The 22,276-nt window shown below is 34.2% G+C and overlaps 1 protein-coding gene across 2 annotated transcripts in view; it reads left to right on the top strand.

Moving 5' to 3' along the window:
• Window positions 1-5,695: 5,695 nt before the first annotated feature.
• Window positions 5,696-22,276, top strand: part of LOC113110710 (spectrin beta chain, non-erythrocytic 1-like) — a 93,988-nt gene continuing 77,407 nt past the window's right edge. For both annotated transcript variants that reach the window (XM_026274859.1, XM_026274858.1), the window contains exon 1: window positions 5,696-5,841. The gene's annotated coding sequence lies outside the window, so the exon portion shown is untranslated. The remainder of the gene's footprint in view (window positions 5,842-22,276) is intronic.

Here is a 22,276-nt window from a genome sequence, read left to right as displayed (position 1 = left end):
ACCACAGACTTTCTGTCTTATATGAACAGATTAGATCTGATTTCTGTTGTGTCGTGTTGTTTTTCTAATGCATTATCGTGTTTTATAGTAGCAGCTCTTTTGAGTGGGTGTCAGATTTCATATGGTCACTGTTGCACGGTCAAGCTGAAGCCTCTTCAATCAATCTAACATTTTCCTGTACGTATGGTATTTTATTTGGGTTTTTACATTTTATAATTATTTAAATTTAGCTAAAAAGACAATAGTTATGGAGGACTAGGAGTGACACTGTTTGTCCTTCAATTTACCATTCTGTCTGCTGTAAAATACTTAATGATTAAAGAATATCTCTTTTCCATATATGAAAACAGAGCAGTTCCAAAAACACAATTAAAGCACCACAAGTATCATAAAAATAATCTATAACCCACAGAGTGTGCACTTAAATTATGTGACATATTTTTACGGTTTATATAATATTAATCTATAAAAAGTGCAAGTGTTGTTATTGTGAAATAAAAATACAACTATTAAAAATATATTTTGGTAATTGAAATAAGTAAAGCAAATATTAGATATTATTAGAAATGATGCCTTTGCAACTAACTAAAAATAAACTACTTTACTTACAAATGAATAAATAAATAGAAATAGAAAAAATGTATACAATGGCACAAACTAAAAAAAAAAAAAAAAAAGCGAAAACTTTGAAAACCAAAATGTTAAACTAAAACATAATAATAAAAGATAATTAGAATTTTGAATATACTATGATAGTATATAAATAATACTAAAATAGTAATAACTCATATCCGAGAAGTGCAGATATGAATATATGAAAAACATTTCTGTACATTATATCTAACTGTAAAATTGTTGGTAACACTTTAGTATAGGGTCCAATTCACACTAATAACTACTTGCTTATTAGCATGTCTATTATTAACATATTGGCTGTTTATTAGTGTTTATAAACTACATATAATGCATGACATCCATAATCCTACCCAATACCCTAAACTTAACAACTACCTTATAAACTATTAATAAGCAGCAAATAAAGGGTTAATTGAGGCAAAAGTCATAGTTAATGGTTAGTTAATAGTGAGAATTGGACCCTGAAATAAAGTGTGACCAAATTGTTTCACTTTTAGAGCCACAGTCTTTAAAAAGGATTGTGGGATACGTCAACGTTTTGTTCACGTGGTCAGTTCTTTCAGTTTTACTCATGTCTTCAATAACAAAAATACTGAAAGCAAACACATGTGAGCACACGCTGCTCCAGATTATTAATCTGCTGGTTTTGTCATGCCACTATCTCATGTTTTAGATGCATAAATCAAGTGACAGCACTGTTAAAGTTATTCACACTCAGTGTTTTACAGCTAACATACTCTCGCAAATGAACGACAGCGAAGCTTCACTGATATGTGAAATGACTTCACGCTGTAAAGGAATGAATCATTTCAGTGAACAGTCCGTCAGGACGATGCATCTGCTAACTTTCACAGATGCACGCACCCCTCTTTTCTCTCACTGCGAGGCTGAACTGACTCTTGGCAGGCCTTGAACTGTAAGTCGAAGCGTTTGCAACAGCTGCATTCATTCCTCAACACACATGTGCTGGACTTTTTCCCTACGTGAAAGGAATATTTCAGCCAGAAATGAAAATTGGATGAAAGATGTGCTCACGCTCAGGTCATCCAAGTTCGTTTCTTCATCAGATTTGGAGAAATGTAGCATTATGGATGCTCTGCAGTGAATGGGTGCCGTCAGAATGAGAGTCTAAACAGCTGATAAAATAATCCACGGCACTCCAGTCCATCAGTGAACATCTGGAGAAGACAAAAGCTGTGTGTTTGTGAGAAACAAATCTTTCATAAAGATGCTTTTAACTGCAAACTGGCTAAAATACAAGTCTATAATCCATAATAACGCTTCCTCCAGTGAAAAAAAAAGTATTCTCGTCTGAATCAGGAGACCGGTTTACAAGCCAGAACATCTTTAAGTTGAATTTGGATGTTAGAGACAACAAGAGATGAAGGAAGCGTTATAATGGATAATGGACTCATTTTTTTGTAAAAAAAAAAAAACTTTCATTCTGACGGCACCCATTCACTGCAGAGCATCCATTGCTGAGACACTGATGCAATGCTACATTTCTACAAATCTGGACGAGGCGTTATTATGGATTATAGACTTTTATTTACTAGTATTTTTATTTACTAGTATTTATACTAGTACTTTATCAAGTTTGCAGTAAAAAGCATCTTTATGAAAGATTTGTTTCTCACAAACACACAGCTTTTGTCTTCTCCAGATGTGAACTGATGGACTGGAGTGCCGTGGATTATTTTATCAGCTGTTTAGACTCTCATTCTGACGGCACCCATTCACTGCAATGCTACATTTCTCCAAATCTGATGAAGAAACAAACTCACATTTTCAGCACATTTACATTTCTGGCTGGACTATTCCTTTAAAGCAGGAGTTCTGATCTCATTGCAGTGCTGTTTGTGCACCATTGCTTTAAATCTCTCTCTCTCAGCGTCACAAAGGGTTCGTGTGGAGAGACGGGAGGCGACGGGGCCCGGGACATTCCAGAGCACAGAGGGGTCACGTTTGCCCTCGGCAGGGACCGCAGACCTGTTGAACTGCTCTCAGCTGGCCTTGCTTTCAGCTCAACAGATGTGGGAGAGAAAAGAGGCCCGTCCCAGCAGAGAGACCCCAGAGACCAGCGTTCCCAGAGACAGAGGGGAATCCCTTTCGTTACTAAGAGAACATGTCCAGATCATACTTCACCTCAAAATCAAAAGAAAAAAATGTTGCACAACAAAAAAGACGATTATTTTCATGAAGCTTCTATAACCTACCCCAAATTCTCATTACAGTTATGTCAAAATAATGTATATATATATATATATATTATTTGTAATAGTAGATATTATTGATATATTATATATAGGATACACAAACTAAGCAGAGCTTAATTTGTATTGCTCATGTTACTGTATGTACAGAAAGTTTCATATTTGCACTTTTCAGAGTTATTTAGTATTGTATGCATACTAATAACTTCGTAAATTAAAATATATTCTTATTTTGAATTAGCTTTTGTTTTATATTTTAAGTCTCCATTTAAATTTTAAATATTTTTTTTTTTAGTAATTTAGTTGTGATTTTGTCAGTTTATTATTAGTTTTAATTATATTTCTATTTTGATTTAGTTTATTTTAGTTTAGTTTTAGTAATTTTGTTTTGGTTATTCAAATTTTATTATTATTTATTTCATATTTCTATTTAGCTTTAGTTTATTTCAGTTACAATAATTTAATTGTGATTTGCTCTTTTTTTACATACTATTAATGTAATAATATTTTTAATTAGCCTTCATTTTTATATTTTAAGTTTCCATTTAAATTTGTTATTTTAGTAATTATATTGTGATTTTATAATGTTATTTTTATTATATTTAGCTTTATATTATTTTTAGAGTAATTTTGTTGTGATTATCTAATTTTATTAGTTTTTTTATTTAGATTATCTTTATTTATTTCATTTTAATTTAAGTAATTTTGTTGTGATTTTCTCCGTTTATATTTTTTATTGTTATATTTAGCTTGATTTTATTTCCGTTTTAGTTTGAGTAATTTTAGTACTTCAACTTAACCTTATTTTAAATATTTGCCAAGACAGCATTTCTTATTTTAGTTTAATTTGTTTAGGTTCAGTTAAGTTAATGTTACGCTTTTCATCTAAAATTTATATTAATTTTTTTTATATATATTAATAGTACATATTATTTATATTTTCATTTACATATGCTTCATCATCTTTAGGATTGTATCATATCATTTGTATCTCCAGTAGTTGATTTAGCTAAATGTTTTGTTGAATTAAAAAATTTAAGAATTAAAGTAGTATGATTCAATGAAATCTCAGCTAATACATTGATACACACAAGCATATAATCCCTAACCAGGATGACATAGACGCAAAACAAGAAGTGAAAACAGCTGATGTTGATGAGCTTGTTGTCCTTGTTGGCAGAGACAGATAATTTCCAGACCCACCCAAGAGGAAGTCCATTCCTATTCTTTATGTATGAAAGGCCTTCTCTTTGAATTATGAATATCGCTGAAGTCATGTATATAACACTGTAGCATTGCATTTAAAAATGGCCAGCCTCTTCCCCCAAAATTATTTTAGGCTGGAGAAGCAGGTTTTGTTTTAAAGTGCATCGTATTTCATTCAATACTACATCAAAGCACAGACTCATACGCATCACAGATGTCTGGCCTAAACGCTGTATATCCACTGACCTTAGAACAGCCCATAGTGAGTCAGTGGTTCATTTGAGTCGATTCATCTGAACTGATTCATGATGCTTTTGCAAGTCACAGAGTAAAACAAATCTGTAAATTAGAAACAAAACAACGTCTGACACATTATTGGTAGGTATTTTGTCTGAAATAAAATATCGTGATAATTTATATCAAAAGTAAGCCTACATTGTACGTGTCGAGCAAACGTGTATGTGTAAGAATTCAAAAGAATCAGTAAATTTAGTTATTTTGGACCGGTTCGAACATGTTTTGAACTTCTTAAGTTCTCATCGGACGTACAGTAAACATCAATCATGCTAGAAACGAATCAGTGAATCGTTTCACACAAAGAGCGATTCACTAAAAGAATCAAACTTCTCCACGGCTCCAATGGTAAAAGTGGCAAGTTTAAAACCAAAGGACCCCTCTATAGTATTTTATTAAAGGTACAGGTTGTAGGACCTGCCACGAGAGGGCGCACTATCAAAACAATAACAATCGCGTGGTTTAATGACGCTAAGAAGAAGCGTGGAATGATGGGATGTGTTGTCTTCTATTCTGACGGCCAACAATCAGACGGAAAGATAAATCATGGATTTAACGCGAGTTCAACGATTTGCGCGAGTAGATTACATACAAAGTCAATGCAAAGACGCGATCAGACGATGGATCAGACGCGTCCTCGCGCAGATCTAGAGATTCAATGCCTGGCGTTTGGCGTATATGCCCCATAACACTAATATTGTTGATCGTTATAATATCATACATTTTCTGTAAATATAAGAAACAAAACAACTCACATGTGGAGTACAACACAAGCAAGATCAGCATCTCTTTCTAGTTGAAGTTTGTCGCGAAACTACTTCCGCATTTGTCCACGAAACTGTTGTCATGTGGTTTTACGTCAGTAAAGGCGGTTACAAAGGGGAACTGACGTCATTGACAGGCGACTGCACTGCCCCTTGTCACTGTTTAGAATGGGAATTTTCTCATGATTTACAAGTAGTTGAAAACATTAGAAATATTGCTAGTAATCAGCTGGACAAAATATATAACACTAGCCTAGTGGTTTTTGGATATTTAACTGCAAATATCTTACAAATTGTACCTTTAACGCGCCTCGATGCGAGAAACGAATTGGTGAATCGGTTCACACAAATAGCGAATCGATTCACTTAACGAATCAAACTTCTCCCCGCTACTATGGTAAAAGTGGCAAGTTCAAAACCAAAGGAACCCGCTATAGTATTTCATTAACGCGCCTTGACTCAAGAAACGAATCAATGAATCGGTTCACACAAATAGCGAACCGATTCACTTAACGAATCAAACTTCTCCCCGCTACTACGACAAAGGCCACGCAGTCTCGCAGTAGTAGAGCGCGCAGATTCCCCGCCCCGTGTCTCGGTGCAGCAGCTGACGGGGAGGGAGGCAGTGCGCATCGGTCACTCCCAGCGCAGTGTGTCCAGCCTCTCTCTCGCTCTCTGCGCGCTGCGGACTCCGAACGCGGTGAAGTTTAGCACGTATTCTTTTATCGGTAAGTACAAACAAACCTTTAATTTTACCTTCAGTTCTTTTATTAAGAACGCACAGGCTGAAACGCGCTCGCTTAGGCCCGTTTGCCGCAATAATAACAGAGATTTTCTCATGGATACGTGGGTGGTGATAGACTCCAAATGAGAGGAGTTTGCGTCAATCATATAAATCCAGGAGCATTTAATGCTGATCCAGATTTAGAGCATTGATGCATAATCATTATTAGTTATTACAGTGTAGTATGTTATTATAACGATTGAGGTTTGATGTGGTTATATGAATCATGTGGATAACGGTACAGTAGAATATGGATGCAAACAGGCGTGGTCAGATCCCGAGGCTGGAGTTTTGCCTTATTAAAAGCGCAGACGTGCATTTGCATGACCAGGGGTTACTGTAATGAGTAATCTTACTGTATGGATGTGATTTAGCAGTTTGTGATGCGCTAACTCGTCATCTAATGTGTAAACCTGGCGCGTTACTCACAGTGACCTGAAATGGATGTTGATCCGGTGCCCATCATCTCACTGCGGTACTCCAAAGAGTCGCGTCGCGTCCGTGTGCGTATGATAATCGAAGGCTATTCGTTACATTTCTGCAGTTGTGGAGTTAAATTGTGGTAATCGCTTGAGATGTGGTAAACATCGCACTAAATAAATAACGCACATGTGCGGGGTTACGCACTCGCCACATTAGCGCTTAATAGAAACCATGAGACGAGTGAAATCGGACATGATGTCATAATGGCACGCATGTAATGCTCCGCAAGTGTTTGTGATGTCATAAAGCCACGCGCATGACGCATAACATCGGAACGCTATACTAGCGTACCGTGCAGCTGTTCTTTAATAGTATGCACGAAGAGAGCATGTTTCAAATGCGTTGTTGCATGACTTCATTGCATTGCCATGACTCAACAAGTGGCATCCACTTATCATTGTATCCTCTATTTTGCACTGTAATCCAATTTATATGTCTTATAAACATAAAGGTTGAGTCAAGAAAACGTTAAATGGCAGAGAAAATGGATAGTGGATTTAATTGCGGCTCTATTTTGATGGGTTTTGAATTTCACATGCTGTTTGCATTTATGCATTTAGCTGATGCAACTTGTCAAAGAGCCAGCAATATTCAGCAGTTTTATTAGACAACTAGTTAAGGAAGGAAGCTATAGAATAGGCGAAATGCAGAGGATGTTATTGCTATTGCTATTGTATGCTATTGCAAACACAGGCTGAATGCCCTCCGAGCGCCACGCAGGCCCCATAGTTATTCTGTCTCTCCCAGCAATGTTCATTAGAGATGGTGAAGAGTGCATTGTGTGTTCTGACAGCAGGGTCTTTCATTGGTTTAATAGCTGGAAGCAGGAGGGGATTTAGAGGTGTTAAAGAAGACCTGAAACTCGCAAATTCACTGAATTTTAAAGCAGCTCCAGATGTTTTTGTTGAACACCCCAGAGTGACTCTGATACACTAGAGCCACACCTACTATATATCATGACCACGTTTAGTCTCTGGTGACGCTTGCACCTGGATATCAAATCTTGGGGACTTTCTTTGCAGTTTTTATGCATATGCACTAATAAAAATAGAAATTGAGTTTCAAAGTAATGTCATGAAAGAACCATTTTTGGTTCCCCAAAGAACCATTTTCAAATAGCCCTTTTCCACTATAAAGAACCTTTTTTGGTTTCATGGATGTTAAAGGTTCTTCATAGAACCCTCAATGCCAGTAAAGAACCATTATTTTTAAGAGTGCTGGCATATGCATTATTCTCAAAATCTTATAAAATGAGCACGCTGTTCCTTTAAATAACTTTTTGTCTTTGGATCTATAGATTCACTGGTGTGAATGAGATCTGGTGTAAAACTATTTGTCTCTGCCGTCTGATAACTCATGAAGCGTTCTTCACACTGGTGTGAAATGGCCTTTCATTTGATGCTTCATTCAGCACCATGTTGCTTTTTGCTCTTCGGAAGACAAATTTATTTTTCATTTCTTCTCTAATTAATATTTACCCCTTCCCATCAAGATTTGGCATACGATTGAGTTAGTTTTATTAGTAAAAGCTTTGGTTCTGGTTGGGCTCTTGGCAGGTTTTCGAGTGTTGTGGCATTTAAGAGCTTGGCACAGAAAATGCACTCTGCATTGGGTTTTTTTCTCTCTCTCGCTCTTGATGCATCAGCTTTATGCACAGACCTATTTGCTCAAGAAGATGTCTTCAGCTTGCTTTACAACTATAGCATTGCAGTATGGCCTTAAACAGAATGAGCTGATAAAAACATCACAAGTAATCCACAGCAATCCAGTCCATCAGTCAACATCTGGAGAAGACAAACGCTGTGTGTTTGTAAGAAACAAATCCATCAAGACGTTTAACCACAAACCATCGGTTCCAGCTGAAATAATATCCTTAATATTGCTTTCTCCAGTAAAATAGTGGTCTGGTCTGAATCAGGAGAGAAATCTGCACAGATCAAGCAGTGTGTACAAGCCAAAACAGATCTAAACCGAGATGTGGCTGGATTTTGATGTGAGGAACAACTGGAGGAAGCGTTATTATGGATTATGCACTCGTATTTTGGCTGAAAACAACTGATTAAAGTTAAATGCGTCTTAATGAGCGATTCGTTTCTTACAAACAAGCAGCTTTTGGTCTTCTCTAGATGTTAACTGATGGACTGGAGTGCTGTGGTTTGTTGTGATGTCTTTATCAGCTGTTTGGACTCTCATTCTGACAGCACCCATTCATTTCTCCAAATCTGATGAAGAAATAAACTTATCTACATCTTGGATGACCTGAGAGTGAATGCATTTAATTTTCATTTCTGGGTGAAATACTCCTTGAACGTTTGCATGCATGTTAATGTTTCTGGCGTATTTGAGTAATGAAACCTTGCTTTGCAACCCATGTATCTGGTTTAAATTGGCTCCAGCTTATTTTAGTTAGTGCATTGAAGTTTGATTGATTGTTTAGCATCAGTACGATCTTATCATTAAACGTGTTCATATGTTCTTGCATTAATCAAATCCCAAGCTCTTTCCTGCACTGTCGGTTCATCGCAGCCAAAATAAGCAGTAGAATTCACAGACTCTCCTGTCGATATTTCCATCGGTGCGCCTGTCCAATAACAACATCACAGTTTCCCTCCAACACTTCCCAACAAAATGGAGCTTCCTCTCAAGAGCAGCGAAGCGTGCAGCGACACAATATCCTGTGTTTTTTATATAAAGGGATACCTGTTGTACGGCGAGGGTGGGTTCATTCACAGCACAGGTGGTGTTACAGTAGGACAGGTGGTGGGGGTTCGGTGTTTACTGTCAGGGACGCTCTGTGTGTTAAAGAGGGGAGGAGCGCTCGAGGTTCGGTGGGACCAGCTGTCATGACGGTGGACAACAGGTGAGGGACACACGGTCCCTATGGGTGGCCCCTAAGAGAGAACTGTTTGTGTTAGGACCGGTGTTAAAGTTTCAAATTATTTTTTTACAAATTCAGCTTTTTTAGCCTTTTTTGAGACTATTTGATATAGATTTTAGATTTTGTATCTGCTAAAATTTTTATTTTGTTTTGCATAATAAAATCTCAATGTTCAATGCAAAACAGAAAACAGAAAAAACTTTATTAGAAATAATCAAAGCATGATTTTTCCATGCTGTTTTTACAAATCAAACATGCAAAGAAAAAAAAATTCTATAAAGCATTTTAAAATCATTACATATCAAAATTCCATAATATATTGTAAATTTTCCATCTGACCTTATTTAAATGTATTTAAGCTGAACCAGTTAATCTCGTTTCTGAACCATTTTGAAAATGAATCAGACTATTAAATGCTATAACATTTGAAATTCTTGAAAGTTTACATTTAATTAAAAAAGATTTTTCATTCAAATAATCATAATTGTTGAAAAATAAATGCTACATTGTAAATGCACAAGTAAAACGCAATTAAAAAACTGGAAATAATCAAAACAACGATTTTCACAAATTGAATAAATGGAAAAAATGTATAATGTATTTTTATTAAAAAAGCACTTTAAAATTATTGTGGCATTCAACATGCTGATTCATTTTAATTAAAAATGTGTATGTAAAGTAACTTTTTCGCAAATGCAGGGCTTTTTTATGATGTTGAAAGTGTAATAGCGACAAATCTCGTATTTTCTGTTTAACAGATTATCGAAAACAGAAAAAATGTTGGGCGGCGACTTGCTTCTATGTATCAGTTGTTTATTGGATGTTGAAATGTGGGTGTGGCACTCAAAAATGGAGGCGGGACTAAATGCGATCTTAAAGGGGCAGAGTTTAAACTAACAAAAAAATTTAGAAGTCTCTCATTTCACTGAAAAATCCAGTTTGATTGAACATTGCGAGGCCATATCTACATCATGCATTTAGAAAACAGATAACGAGCACATGCCTGAAACACCCCCTCCTTCGGGAACGGCTCATGTCTTCTCTGTGTTTCTACAGCTGCCACTCCTCGGGCTGCCTGGAATTTAATTTACGCTCTTATTTTTGGGTCTGAGAGCGTCTAACCCAGCGTCTAAGCCATTTGTCTGCCCGGTTGCTTTAGTACTAACTGCTTAGAGCCCCTTGGTGACCTCAAAGGAAGCAAAACTAATTGCAACGTCCAGTTGTGTCTCAGAGTCTGGGCTGAATGTTGCATTATTGCATTTTCAGAAGTGTTTTGTGCGCACAGTTTGACAAAGGCGTGCGTCAGAACATTCTGTACAGGCTTAGATCACATCTTTATTTAGGATAATTTCCATAACATTCTGTTAAATGCTCAGATTTCGCTTGAATTAGATATCCACGGCTCAACAAATCAAAGAAAGCAGCTGCATCAGATCAATGGAGTAAATAAAAGGCATTGGCTGAGGAACTGTTTCCTGTATGAGCGTATATGTTGGTGTGGATCTGAACTCGGAGCGAACAGAGATTGAATTAGAGGAAATGTGGAAAGTCCTGTGGGACTGGGTGAGGTCTGCAGTGCGGGACGTCTCCTCTTTTCTCCTGATTTCAGCTCCTCCTCTCCTCTTTGGTTATTTGATCCCTTCGCTCTCTGCGTCTGCTGATGTGTTGCAGGATCATGAGATGATTAGAGAAGTACGAAGCTTTTAGAAGACATTAGAAGAAGCCTCTTGAAAAGACTTCTTCCTGGTGGAAAAAAATATTTTTTCATGAAGTATTATGTTTTACATTTAAATTTTTATATTTACAGTGGTATAGTACATTTATTTATGTTTGATGTTTTTTTTTTATTTTTATTTTTTATAATTCTATATAATTAATCATTTTGATTTTGGGAAAATTTAAAAAGAAAAATTCGATTTGATTATTAAATTCCATTTATATACTCTACATCATTTTTTTCCCCACTCTTAAAAATAAAGGTGCTTTACGATGTCATAGAAGAACCTTTTTGTCCATCTGAAGAACATCTGAAGTTCTTTGTGGCGAAAGAAGGTTCTTCAGATTATAAAAAGGTAAAAAAGAGATAGTTCTTTAAATAATCTTTGACTGAATAGTTTTTTTTGTGGAACCAAAGATGGTTCTTCTATGGCATCACTGTGACAAACCTTGTAATCACCTTTATTTTTAAGAGTGTATGAGTGTTTGCATTAATCAGGTTTAAACCTTGAAAATTAAATGTTTAAATATCAGATTTCCAGTAGTGCTGGGCAACAATTAATCGCAGCCAAAATAAAGGTTTTAGTGTTCATTACTTTTAAGTAATTAATGTTTTGGTGAATTGGTGGCAAATTTATATGCTTTTATGCATTTATATAATGAATCAAATCATACAAATGCGTACAAAATCAGCAACTCGTAAAATAGTTTGGATTGGTGAAACTCGAAAGATACAGTGTTGTCTAATTTGTGAGTGAATCGTTCATTTGATTCGACAACACAGTTGAATCGGTTCAAGATTCAAAATCATTAGTCAACCAGAGTTGGAACCTTAATGAATGATTTTTGCAAACACTAATCATCGAGCTCACTGTGAAACACGCCTGTTTTTCCTGTAGGGTCTCCGGCCGAAGCTTTCGCTGATTTGTCTCTGGCAGTTTCCAGCTGCACAGTTTAGGCCAGCGTCCAGTTATTGATCCGTCCTCTGTTTTTCCATGATCCGTTCTCCCGTTCAAGCTCAAGGTTGAACAGCTGTGCTGTTGTGGGTCACGACCCGACCTGCACCTTAATCAAATCCTGATCCTGGAGATCCTGAGGGATAAAGCAGGGCTGGAGAGAAGCGGGTGAGACTACAGTACAGCGTGTCCCTGATTTAACCAGGGCTGTAATCCATATGGCATAGAGCTGTCAGTCAGGGCTGTGAAAATAGGCTGGTCGATAGATACTGATGGGAGTGTTTATATGCCAGGAACTCGCATATGTTTGTATGTTATCTTGAGTTGCCCTTGATGCTTTTAAACAACCCTTCAGCTCTTTGCCAAAGTGCCAAATGCACTTATTAATGCAGTTTAGCTTCTGAAAAGCTTGAAAAGTTTATGCGTAATGCAGTACACTGGCATCTTTGTGTTTTCCATTATCATTTTCTGAGAAATTAAGCACATACTTGTTTCTAAAAGGGAATTTTCATAATGATACAATAAAAGAAACAACTGTTTCCCATGAGAATGTTTCAGTCATCGCTTCTGAAAATAGCCAGTTTTTCTTAAGAACTATAAAGAACCTTTGGTGTTTCCATGAATGTTAAAGGCCTTTATTTTTTAAAAGTGCAAAGACACGCTAAAAGTCTGTGGTTAATCAGTATTTATTTATTATAAACGGAGAGAGAAATGTATGAAACTTGTTTGTTAGACATAAGGAATGAGTGTAAACATAACTTGTTTGCTCACAAATAAACTCCACAGAGTGCTACCTTTTATTTTGGGGCCCTTGAATCAGTATTATTTTTCTCAAAATTCAGTGCTTTTTTCTGTATTCTGTGTTTTATGATAAAAATTTAGCATAAAAATAGTCAAAAAAGAAATTCATACAACTTTAACAATACCACAATAAATTTACTGCAAAACATTGTGTTTTTTTGTCAAATAAAATGCTGCACAACAGAACTATACATATCAAAACATTGATTATTATTATTTTTTAATGATATTCCTTAAACAAACAAACAAATAAAACTTTGAAACGTACAATTGGTAAACCAATGTAGCTAATATATTTCATTTTTATTTATTTTTTCAAGTTAAACTTGACTTTTATTTTGGCGCGCTAATATATTCCGGTCGTAATTTCTTCGTCAATCCGGACTTTTATTTTGGCGGGTTATCGTGACGATCTTTCAGTTTGTATTTGAAATCGACGGCAGTTTTTCTCAAATGAAACGGTAAAAGCTGGTGAAATCGTTCTCATAGCAGCAGTATATATGAAGTTTATGTGTTCATGTCCTCATATTTAGATGGAAGATGCCAAAATTGCGTAAGTATCATGTGTGTTTAAGTTTGTGTAGTAAACAAAACCACGCCATTTACTCGCGCCTTCATTTCTGCTGCGTCATCGACTGTTTAGATTTAATCCACATTGAGTTTATTGTTATTGACATAAATATCACCCAGCTCTATCGATAATGAATCCCTTCAGTGTTGTGATAAAGAGTTTTGTCACTTTGAGGTTTGTTATCACACAAAAACAGATGATAAAAGCAGATCAATCACAGCTGTTCTCACAGACACGTAATGCATTTGTGTTTCTCTCAGTCCTAACTTCTGGCCCAATCCCAGAATACATTGCGGCTCCTCCCTGGTGATCTCATCGCTGTGAGTCCAGCATAGATGTGCAGAAACATCAGGGCAAAAACTTATGCTTATTTATTATGTTTTAGCTCTTTTTTTTTTTAATAAGCTTAGTCCATATTTAAGTATTTTAAAGTATGATGTTATAATACAATTAAGAAAAAATAAAATAAAAAAATAAAGTTGGCACTCCACAGCTCCAAAAGTAGAAAAGTTAAAATACAAATGCAATACAAATGCAATACAAATGAAAAAAATATGATTTTGTAGTTTGTAATGAGATCTTGCCTTTTATTCTTAGGAGAAATATATTTCTAAATAAATATAGAGGTATATTTGTATAATTTCAAATATTATTATTATATATATATATATATATATATTTATATATATTATATATAAACATTTTGTTTTCTTTTTGTTTGCATACAGTTAAGTATACACTGAAAAAAATATTAATTGAGTGGTTGCGATTATTTTATTTGAGCTTCATTTAAATACATTTTGCTGAAAGTTAGTCAACTAAATTTATTTAAATAGCTAAAATAACTTGATTGCAACAACTCACCTTAAAAAAATCAGATTGTCAATGTTTTCAGTTTATAGTGCAATAATATTAAATAATTGAGCTTTTGTATTTATTTATTTATTTGTTCATTCATGCAGAAACATAATGACAAAAGTATTTTTATTAAATAATTTCTGTACGTTTGAAATAACATTTTAAATTTACACTTGTAAGTTGTATTTATTTATTTATTTAAAAACATTTTGTTTATGTTTTGCCATGCCGACTTCTAGTAAAAGTATGAAGCGAGAAAATTACACTGAATAGCATATATGATAAAACAAGAAATGAATCAGTTTGTGGAGGAATCTTGCCTTTTTATCAGCAGAAATGAAAAGAAAAGAAAACCTGAAAAATGCAATCACTATTAAGTTCCAAAATATTAAATAAAAATATTAATTAATTCATTCCTGTGAGGAAATTAATCTCAAAATTTGTGCATATCTCAAAATGCATCAGTGTCAGGAACTGGATGGCTGTAATGTTTGCAAAACCCATCAATCCATGGTTTAGGTGTTTATTTACTGTCATTCTGAAGCTCATCTTGTGAATGGCATGTTAACAGAAGCACAGCTATTAGCTGGAAGAAGTCCCTGTAGAATGCAGATTAAAGCATGTTTCTATCTGCCTCCGTTTGGAGGTTTTTATCCTTCAAAATGAGACGTGAAGGAACCGACAGCGCAGAGCATTAGACAGAGGCTTTCAAGGTCACGATGCTAATGTGTAATCCAGATTCTCTCTCTCTCTCTCTCTCTCTCTCTCTCTCTCTCACTTTCCCTCATTGATGCATCCTCTGTGTTGCAGTTGTATTTTCACAGCTGAGTATCGCAGCAGAATATGTTAGACCGTGAATGAGTTAAAGGTGTTTATTCCAGCATGAATGATTCCTCAAATCATGTTGAGACTGAATCTTCACATCTGTCTGAGTCGAGGGCCTGGAAAACATGAGGTCATCTGAAACACTGGACGCTCGCTGGCCGCGCTCCACTGATCTCATGCTTTTCCCATAGTCCCCGTGCATGACTGAAACAGGAAGTGTCTCTAAATGCTGTTGATTAAAGTGTCCTGGATATTTCCATCACTGATTTTTAAAAAGAAGCAACAGGACAGCGTGTTAAAGTTGTCGAAAAATACATTTCAAAATATTATGGCCTAAATTTAAGATTTATGTATTAATTGCATGCTAAATGTCCATGCATTTGGGGTATGCATTTTAAACACAAACTATTAAACTTATTGTGACATTCATACAATTATGAAAAAAATAAAATCATTGCATAGTTTATTTTTTAATTATTTGCATCCATTTGATTTTATTTAAATGCAAAATGCATTTACAAAATGTATAGATATAATAATATGAAATTCTATTAATTGTATAAAATGTATAATGTTTGATATTTAATTTTATGATTATTTAAAATATTTACATTTTATAATTTGCATAAAAATATAAAACATTAGTTTAGTTAGCGATTTAATTATTAAAAAATATATTTAACATTTTTCTTTGTTTCATAATATTATACATTTTCGAAAAAAAGTATAATGTTTTATAATTTGTGTAATTCAAATGGAAATGAATTTTAAATTTAATCCAAATATATAACTCACAAATATATACCTAAATATATTTTCCAGTGCACACTGTTGGACTGTTTTGTCTCCAGTGTTTGAAGAAAACTCAACGATGTCTGAAACTGCTCAGATTTGATTGTCCTGTAGTTGGTGGAGTCACGGCTGTGATTTGGGAGGGTTTCCAGCACATTCACTATCGATTCTGAAGCCTGATCAGATGGCCGGGTCACGTTGTTCTAGAAATGCGAGAAACAAATCAATATGATGTAAAAGCTTAATGAAATCTCACAGTCCTTGTGCCATCAGATAGTTCATCCTTCAGTGGAAAACCTGCATCATCATCATCATCATCATCATCATCATCATCCTTCGTCAGTGCAGAAACTCTGTCTTTGTTTCTCATTTTACTGTAAAGCATTTTATTGGCATGATGCAGTATGCATTCATTGTACTAAAGCATTTGCAGGTGTGCTGCATACAATGAGAAACTAATAGAAACTAACAATGGGGGAATGGGTAATATGAACAGATAAAATAAGAGAAGTAGTGCATAGGAAAAAATTAAGTATTATAGTATTTTGAAAAAAAAAAATCCATGAATAATTATAGGTATTTATAAGTGTGTTTAATTATAGTTATTTAATTATAAGTGTGTGTGTGTGTATGTATATGTGTATATATATATATATATATATATATATATATATATATATATATATATATAAATAATTCACTTTGTTATCAGTTGTATTCTTTTTTTGGAAGATATAATAATATAAAATTCTGTAAATTGTACAAATTGATTGTTTAATATTTTTTGTTATGGTTATTATTTATTATGATATAAATTTGCATATAAATATAATAGTTTAGTTTGTAATGCAATAGTCTTTTAAAATTTGTATTTTAAACAATTTACATATTTTTTTATGTTATAATCTAAAATTTGACAAATGAGAAAAAAATTATAATGTTTGAAATTTAATGAATAACTCAGATATTATATTTTATTTCAGTGTAAGTATATGTCATCTTTTTTGAATCATCTAAAAGTAATTTATTAGTCCTCTTTGATTTAGGATTTTTCTGTCGGCTGCTGTTTGTTGAGTGTGTGACCCAGACTCTCTTCAGCTGGAGGCTGTGTGTGACAAACACAGATCTAGAGGAGAGCGAGTGTAGATGCTGTGTGTGAGTGTAATGACATCCAGAGCTCCACGCACAACGGGATGTGTTCAATTCCCTCTGTCTGCCTGCCAGAGCCCAGGGTGTGGTGTCCTGCAAGCATGTCCAGTATTATATCGCAGGTTATGTAAGATTAATCAACAGTGTAAATATGCCATGATTTCAGTGCTCTTTTTATTTGGCCTCTAAGTTTCCAGTCATTAGATCATTTCTGCAGGCGCTGTGATGTTTTAACAGTGGTTCTGATTTAAACTTAAGTAGCAAAAAAAAAAAAAAAATGTTTCTGTTTTCATGCATTTACAAAAATGCATTTTCATTCAATAATGATCATAATTAAATATTGATCTTTGTTTTCACTTTGTAAATCCAGTGCGGAAAAGGCTTTTTTTCCCAACAGAATAATGTAATATTTTACATGTTGATCTGTTAAAAGCTCATTTTCTCTGGGTTTTGGTTACAGTAGCATATCAAAAGAAAAGAAAATAAGACTTTGTTTTTACATTTAATACTCCCTGATTCAAATTGTTCCAAAGCAAGCAAATAAATCAATTTACAAAATGTCCATTTCATTGTATTTCTTTTTAAATATGTGCAAAATATGTGTAATCATATATAAATGTATGCAAAATATAATTTCTTTTAAATTTGGCACAAAAATACTTTAATAAATAAATAAAATTAAAACATTTAATAATATATAATAGTGTCATTAAAAATAACATTTCAGAAATGATGCCAAAATGTGCATGTATTTCATTTATTGTATGCTATTTTATTTATTAAATGGCATTAAAATATATAATTTTTCAGTACAATTAATTATGCAAATAAATATGTATACATTTAGTTTTTCTGTATTTCTTAGAAATTTATTTATTTTGATATATGTCCAAAATCTAAAATATAATGCACAAATGCATGCAACATATTTCTTTCTCTCAGTCTTATTCTTTGCTTAGTTTGGCCTAAGCGTGTTGTCGAAGGGTTTTGTGTACAGAAGCTCGATTCATAGAGCTATTTTAGGTTTGCCGGGAAACCTTTGGTCTCTGGTTTAGATTGAAGTCACAATGAACTCTTTTTCTGGCTCTTTGCAGACACTTTCCAGAGTCTGTGGGCTTCAGGAAGTGATGTCATAATGGAGCTCATTCTCTGTGACATTCAGAGCTAATGGTGTCTGCAGAGATCTGACAGAAGACAGACGAGCGTTTGGATCTCGCTGTCCCTGTGTCTCTCACACACACAAACACCCGCTGCTGCTGAATATGAGCGCAGTGAAAATAACCCAACACTAATCCATCAATATACAAGAGAAACAGAATCACTAGGTGACATGCAGTAAGAGAACAGAGCTAAACACAATGTGAAGAATTTCACCTTATAAGAATTTGGTATCTATCTATTTCTATATATTTATATCTATTTTCTAAAAAAAAATATATATATATATATATTTCTTCTTTTTTCTTTCTTTGTTTATTTTTATGTATTTAAATTTTTTAGTTGTCATTTATTTTAATTACACATATTATTTATTTATTTACATTAATTTATTATTTATTTTTCCATTTTTAAGTATTCTAATTAAAAAAAAAAAAATAAATATTGCTGTATTGATTTTAATTTGATTAATACATTGATTTAATTATTCTTTCCTTTACAGCAGTGAGACTTTGGAGGTATTAACATTTTCAAAAAATAGTTTCTTGTTGTTAGAGGTAGTACATATCTGTGTATTTATTCATGGCAGGAAATGTTTGAGTCTGAGCTCAGTTTGAGGCACAGTTGAGATCTCTTCATGAAGCATGAGATATTAGGTGTCTGTTTAGTCTCTTTACTCTCTTATAGGAACAACTGTGCTCTTCCTGTGCTCGATAGCATCTGATTTCTTCACATTCTCCTGACGTCTCACATCTGTTAGCCATATATCATGCTAGCTGCATGCATTTCACAAAGAACTAAACAAGATATAATAATAAGATCTTTTGGCCCGGTGCCTCTGTAAACTGACTTCTGGCAACGCTGCAAATGTGAATTTGTCCTGAAACTCAAGCAGAACCGCATCTGATCTGCTGAGTGTTTGAAGAAACATGATTTATGTTCTATTAATTAAATGGACATTTATTTATAGGAGAGATGCATGGGAGATACAATCTAGTCTGCATGTGAAAAGAACCAGAAAAACGACTGGCCACCATCAAAATAAGAGAAATAATTAATAACATTCTAGTATTTCTACTCTTCTAAAGTTTAAAAGTTGGTAACTAAATATGCATATGCATTATATTTCATTCACATGTACTTTCCTTCACTTTATAGCAAATGTTGTTCTAGATAGAATATAAACTGTAACAACTTCAAAGTTACAAATGTTACAATTTGTACATAAAACTACGAAATTATATTTTCCAAATTTTTATAACCCCAAAAACTATACCCTTGAACATAAATAAACAAATAAATAAACATAATTATATTAACATGTAAAAAAAAGTGATAATATTAAATATCACTTTTTGATTTGTATTTTTTAAATATTAAATAATCTATTTTTAAAGAGAATTTTTATTGCAGTGAGGAAAAATGATAGATAGATAGATAGACGTGCAAATAATTACTTCTTAATAAATTCTCCGGTTCAGATGTACTTCAGCTCACTGAAATGAGCTTTCCTCTGAATGTTTTTTTGGTTGTTTAACTCCACACACAAACTCTAATGATGTTTTCCCAGAAGCGGGAAGAGTCCGGTCTGGCATGTCAGTCATGGGAACTTCCTAACCCTCTCTAAAGTGCCCAGCTTCCCTCTTGATCTCCAGGGAATCGTCCTTATTTTCCTCCAGCTGGCCTCCACAGGGAAAGACGAGGCTGTACTCGCGCAATCACACAAGAATAATACTCACATTTATTTTGGTGCATAAATCCTGAAAAATACCTGGTTTCTCCTCATGTGATCCGCGTGGGAACGTGTCTGTCTGGCAGAGCGATGGCGTAATGATGGAACGACTACAAACACTTGCTCAGGATTGAATTGTGTCCTCTTTAGCAGTTGGTGAAGGCTTTAACATCTGTTTTGTGTGTTTGTCGTGTTGACGTCACACACTCCGCTAATGGACTGTGGTTTTGCAGGTGTGTGATGTGTAAATGCACACTCACAATGTATTGTATGTAACGTATGCGTGTCCTCTGTAGGGCTGTTTTTAGTGGTTTAAAAAAAAATATTAGATAATGTCAAATCGTACATAGTTATAACAACAATTAGGATATAATAACAGATGATATTTATCACACACCCGTACTTCCTGGTGGTTAGCTGACCATGATATCACTGTGCTTGATTGGCTAACCAAAACTTTTCTAATTTACATGTAATGAATCTAGTATATATGAAAGTTTCACTTTCTGAAATGTTACAAATAGTGGTCAACCGATATTGTGTTTTACACAGCCGATGCAGATGCCGATATCTTGGAAAATAAAATTATTTTATTTAATATTTAAGACATTTTTAATCATTTGAAAATGGATAAAAAAATACATGTGTAAAATAAACTTTAAACGACAAAGTATTTTTCACAAATAAACAAATATTTAATAAAAATACAATTAGACACTTAGTATTCTGGGAAGTTTGTGTGTGCGTTGGGAATAACCTTTTTTTTTTTTAAACCAAGGTAAAACTCATTCTACACACAGCACACAGAAAATGACATGAATATGACTTTGAACAAAAACATGAAGCGCTACATAATTTGAAATCACAAGTTTAACGTTTTTTTTTTTAAGTCACGAGTACACGCGATCATGCAGGATACACATGCACACTTCATAAGATCTCACTGCTGGATTTGACTAAGTTTGCAAGGTTTTTGAAATAAGATGTTCATTAGTCATTCAATATTTGTTTAAACTATATAAATGCATATTTGCTGAATGCTGACCGCAAACGATAAAGTATAATGTTTGCCTTTTTTTCATGATGTTCTATATTCACCTTTTTTTTTAATTTTTTTTTTTATACTCTTTATTTGGCATTTTTCTTAATTACAACACAGCATACAAGGACAAAGAACAAGGGGCACTATAAATTATATAACAGCAAAATAAAATAAAGTATTAAAATTGTTCCGCTTCTTTATATGCAAACCATTTGACCAGCGCTTATTATATACATGTCCTTTGATATGTAGAAAGTATATCATCTTCTCCATTGAGTGTATCTCCTCCACTATTTCTTTCCACTGTTCAGTCCGAGGTGGGTCAATCTTTAACCAAGACCGAGTGATAGCTTTTTTACATGCAATCATTAGGATTTTAAAAAGATAAGTGTCTTCTTTTTGGACAAATGTTTGCCTTTTTATTACTAACAATATAAAAGGAGTCGTTGTAATATTTTTTTGTATACATTTTAATTCCTTTGTTTAACGATTATATTTAATTATTAGACCTACTTCTGTCCGTGGTCTACTGTGTTCAGGCACTGCCGTCAAAATAAAAGTCCCGCCTCGAACGCATTGGCCAAACAGATAAACTTATCGGCCGATGTCGATATTCGAAAAATGCCGATATATCGGTCAACCACTAGTTACAAACAAACTTTTTCACAATATTCAAATTTGTGAAATGCACCTCTGTGTGTGCTCATGTGTATATATATGTATATATTATGTTATAATGAACTGATGATATTTTGGTGTCATGAAAACCTGTTGTGTAGTTCTGGTTGTTGAACAGACCCAGTTTCTTCAGCACTGTCTTGCTCTGTTTGATAGCCAGTATTTTCTTTGCTGCACAGATACAGAACAGATGGAGCTTCGCATTCGCTCTCGGCGCTTTCTGTTCAGCGTTGGCCGCGTTGTTCCTTAGCAACCTTATAATCTACAGATGAAACATAGCTTTAGCATTTACTAAAGTATGATCACTGAGATACTGCTTAAATACTGTTAGGGTTTTTTTTTTTATTCTGAATGAGTGTTTATTTTCTGATTTATTTTTATTATTATGTCTTTTTGTAAGTACATTTTTTTTAATATGTTGTAATATATAGTTTGTCTTAATATGTAATATTAATATATAGTAATATAGTTTAAATATGTAAAATATTTGTATAATTTATTTGTGGGCTGTATCAGGGTGTGTGTATGTGTGTGTGAGAGCGCGCTTGTGCTGTATTGCTGTGTGTGTGTGTTTCTGTGTGTGCTTGTGCTGTATTGGTGTTTGTGTGTGTGTGTGTGTGTTTGCTTGTGCTGTATCGGTGTGTGTGTGTTTCTGTGTGTGTGTTTCTGTGTGTGTGTGTGCTTGTGCTGTATTGGTGTGTGTGTGTGCGTGCACGTGTGTGTGTGTGCTTGTGCTGTAT

The sequence above is a fragment of the Carassius auratus genome, chromosome 11 (assembly GCF_003368295.1).
Source record: "Carassius auratus strain Wakin chromosome 11, ASM336829v1, whole genome shotgun sequence".
Lineage (NCBI taxonomy): Eukaryota > Metazoa > Chordata > Actinopteri > Cypriniformes > Cyprinidae > Carassius > Carassius auratus.
Note: the sequence above shows the minus strand (reverse complement) of the source record. Positions and strands in the feature narration are given on the sequence as shown.